This window comes from Pseudophryne corroboree, chromosome 8, assembly GCF_028390025.1.
Source record: "Pseudophryne corroboree isolate aPseCor3 chromosome 8, aPseCor3.hap2, whole genome shotgun sequence".
Lineage (NCBI taxonomy): Eukaryota > Metazoa > Chordata > Amphibia > Anura > Myobatrachidae > Pseudophryne > Pseudophryne corroboree.
In genome coordinates, this window is record NC_086451.1 from 422,355,224 (window position 1) to 422,359,213 (window position 3,990).

General features: G+C 47.7%; 1 long non-coding RNA gene across 1 annotated transcript; it reads left to right on the forward strand.

Moving 5' to 3' along the window:
• Window positions 1-1,196: 1,196 nt before the first annotated feature.
• On the forward strand, window positions 1,197-3,766 carry LOC134949418 (uncharacterized). The gene is made up of 3 exons (XR_010183156.1): window positions 1,197-1,321; window positions 1,441-1,499; window positions 2,932-3,766. It is a non-coding gene; the product is annotated as an uncharacterized LOC134949418 (long non-coding RNA).
• Window positions 3,767-3,990: the final 224 nt, after the last annotated feature.

The window sequence follows — 3,990 nt, forward strand, 5'->3', positions numbered from 1 at the left end:
TGACACTGCAAGGCAATGTATATCTGGCACTCTGGGGACATTTCTGTATCTGGCACTGTGGGGCAATGTGTATCTGGCACTGTGGGGCAATGTGTATCTGGCACTGTGGGGCAATGTGTATCTGGCACTGTTAGTCAATGTGTATCTGGCACTGTTAGTCAATGTGTATCTGGCACTGTGGGGCAATGTATATCTGGCACTGTGGGGCAACGTGTATCTGACACTGCGAGGCAATGTATATCTGGCACTCTGGGGGCATTTCTGTATCTGGCACTCTGGGGGCATTTCTGTATCTGGCACTGTGTGGCAATGTGTATCTGGCACTGTGGGGCAATGTGTATCTGGCACTGTGGGGCAATGTGTATCTGGCACTGTGGGGCAATGTGTATCTGGCACTGTGGGGCAATGTGTATCTGGCACTGTGGGGCAACGTGTATCTGACACTGCGAGGCAATGTATATCTGGCACTCTGGGGGCATTTCTGTATCTGGCACTGTGGGGCAATGTGTATCTGGCACTGTTAGTCAATGTGTATCTGGCACTGTGGGGCAATGTGTATCTGGCACTGTGGGGCAATGTGTATCTGGCACTGTGGGGCAATGTGTATCTGGCACTGTGGGGCAATGTGTATCTGGCACTGTTAGTCAATGTGTATCTGGCACTGTGGGGCAATGTATATCTGGCACTGTGGGGCAACGTGTATCTGGCACTATTGGGGTCATACGTGTATCTGCCCCTCCCCCATATGTGTATCACGCCCCCATTTTAATTGGCCACGCCCCATGTGGCATTTGGCCACACCCATTTTTTTGCACGCGCGCCTTCGGCGCGCGCACACAGTACCCGTAAGACATTTTTTCTACTTGCACCACTGCCCAGATCTCTATGTATTGGATACAATTCCGTAGTTACTGGCAAAGCTGATAAAACCCAGAAGGTGGAGACGTTCCAGTAGTAGTCTCGGCCTAATCTGTATCACTGGTACCATACAACATATATCTAATGGTACCTGAATATGCAGATACAGTATTGAATATCCTCATGTTGTGTACAGGGAATATAAAGGTGCCAGTCTGTATTATTATACTTATTGCCTATATCACCAATACTCCCCATGTGAAGGAACCCGCGCTGCTGTTGATATGATATAAGTAATGAATTGGTATGTGTAGCATGGCTGTAACTGAGATGAGTAAGTCACCTGTGTGTTTCTTTCCTGCACAGCGATGACACTGACAGCAGAGAACCTGCTGGTTATTAGTGTATGTGGTGCTGTGTGTGCTGTGGCCCTCACTGTATTCATCCTCTACATTTTCATCTGGTAAGTTACTAACACCTCTAACAGATTGCATTATGGTTTCTTTACTTACTGTACATTCAGCTAACGTTCCCGGCTCGCTATGTATGATCTCTGATTGTCCCTTTCTTCTTTTCTTGCAGTTGCCGGAAAATGTACAAAGTGGCAGCTGACATTGAGTCTGCGGCTGCCCTTAAGAAAGGTAACAATAACTAGATACAGGCTCTACATTATAATGAGGAGATACAGTCAAAGGTTTCACAATAACAATGTCGACATTATGTTAATATTGTTACCATATCAACGGGCAACGTATGAACATTCTCAGAATATTGACATAAAAGTTAGGCTGCGGGCGGGAGACTTAAGCTGGGTACACACCTATTGATATACAGTATATGCAGATCAATTGATCTGCAGATATATCTAAAGACGGACCAGGCAGTGTGTTGAGCATACACACTGCCCGATCCATCAGGACTGATGTCAGGAACTGGGCAGGCATTTACATGCGCCTGCCCAATTCAGTTGTCAATCACCGCCGGCTGCTGCACCTTGTGTATGGGTGGTTGGCTGACCACCCATACACACACAGCGTTAGATATTGGCTGTCAGCTGTACTGCAGGGCTGATGCAATATCTGTGAACGATGGGGTTCACAGACATATTGTTTGTACATACTGGCTGATGGACCAGTGTGTAAGCACCATGAGGCTGCGGTTGGGAGGTTAGGTTGTGGGTGGGAGGGATAGGCTGCAAAGTGTGGTTATTGTTAAGAAGGTTGGGGGGGATTAGGCTGCAGATGGGAGTTTAGGGTTAGACAATGAGGGGAGGCCAGGGTTAGACTGTGAGGGAGAAGGTTAGGGTTAGGCCATGGAGGGAGGTTAGGTTTAGGCAATAGAGACAGGGTTTAAGGGTAGGGATAACTAAGAAATTATTACCAGAAAACTGGATGATTGGAGGTCTGACACGGAATTGATGGTCACATGACCACCAGGACCCAGAAGACACCACTGAAGCTGCTGCAGGGATGATATGTTGACATTAATGTCGACATTTCATTAGTCTCCGTGGCGAAAGTCAAGATTATGATTTTACCTAACAGGGGCGTCACAAGGTGGGAGCGGGGGGTGCGGCCTTCACCCGAGTGTTACCCTTCGAGGGGTGATACCAAAGTGCTGGCTCCTGCTCAGTGGCAGGAGCCGGGTGCTGCACTATATGGTAACATGCTGCAACCCGGCTCCTGTCACAGTGCAGAAGCCAGCACTGCAGATACACTAGTATCCGGGCGATGCCCCCATCTGCCGTACCCATGATGTGCCGAAAACAGGGGTCGGGTCACTTAGCCATGCCCCCTGTCATGAAGCCACGCCCCTGCCAAGGAACCACACACCCCTTTTCACCTGCACCAGGTGTTTTTCAAGTAACTGACGCCTCTGCCTTATAATGAGAAGCCACAGGACAGACAAAATTGGTCCATTTACTAGAGAAACCCACTATCTGCAGTGGAAATGTGTGTTTTAGATAGGACTTTCCATACTTATCAATGACTATGCTATAGCCACCTTTTCAAAGACACATCTATCATATAGCAATTACTAACAATAAGTTTCCTGATTGTCTTGTTTCCACAGATCAAATGGCAGCACCATTACCCTCAACCCTACCACCTCCATCCCCCTCAACATCCCTCCCAACTTCTTCTCCATCCCCACACCCAGCATCCCCACTACCCACACCCCCAGCATCCCCACTACCCACACCCCCAGAATCCCCACTACCCTTACCCACAGTATACCCCACCCAACCCGAATACGCTTATCTCACCTGCCCCCCTTGTTCCTACCCCTTATGCCTTTATGCCGTTCCGCCCCATCACTATATGCATAGACCCCCCCTCATTATGTCCACCAGACCATCTGGACAGGGGCTGGGAGATGCTGCCATTTCGGCAAGTCACAAACATCAGACTTAGGCGTAAGGGTTCAACCCTCCCCCTTCCCCTTCCCACCCCATCACCACCACCTTGTGTGTCATGTCTGTCTCCTTCCCATAGATGTTGATCAACATCAACAGCTACAAGCTGTCTCCAAACCCCTCACCATTACTAACACTACCGCTACCTGTTCCAACACCACAAGAGAGAATAACAGCTAGCATAAAGAGAATGGCGACAGGCCAGAAGAGTAAATGCCAGCTGTCAAGAGTTACTGGCAAATTAAGTTCTGCACAAAGTGGCCTCGATGTTCCTTGTGGTACAAGTGAGATGGAGAAAAACAACCACGTGCCTCCCCTCCTGCAGCCCCTGGTAATGGCTCTACCCACAACTGTATTTATTGAATGGACGATGGCAATACAAACACTGATCATATATACAATAATTGCCAGAGACAGATGATAATACAATCATTACACAGTGCAGAAAGCAGAGAAGAAAACGAGGAGTATATGGAGACAGAGGAATACAGCAGGAACAGAATATTCATTTCTAAATAAACAAAACTAAGTGAAACGTGTCTTCAGGTTCTTCACTGAGCTACATACCCTGCATGTTACATGTAGCTCCCTAAATATGTATTCTTAAGGTACAATGATCAAATAAGGGTTTTCTGCACAAATACCCTGAAAGTAGGAAAAGTGGGTTGGGTATATAGGCCAACAAAGTGGGTTGGGTATATAGGCCACATTCATTA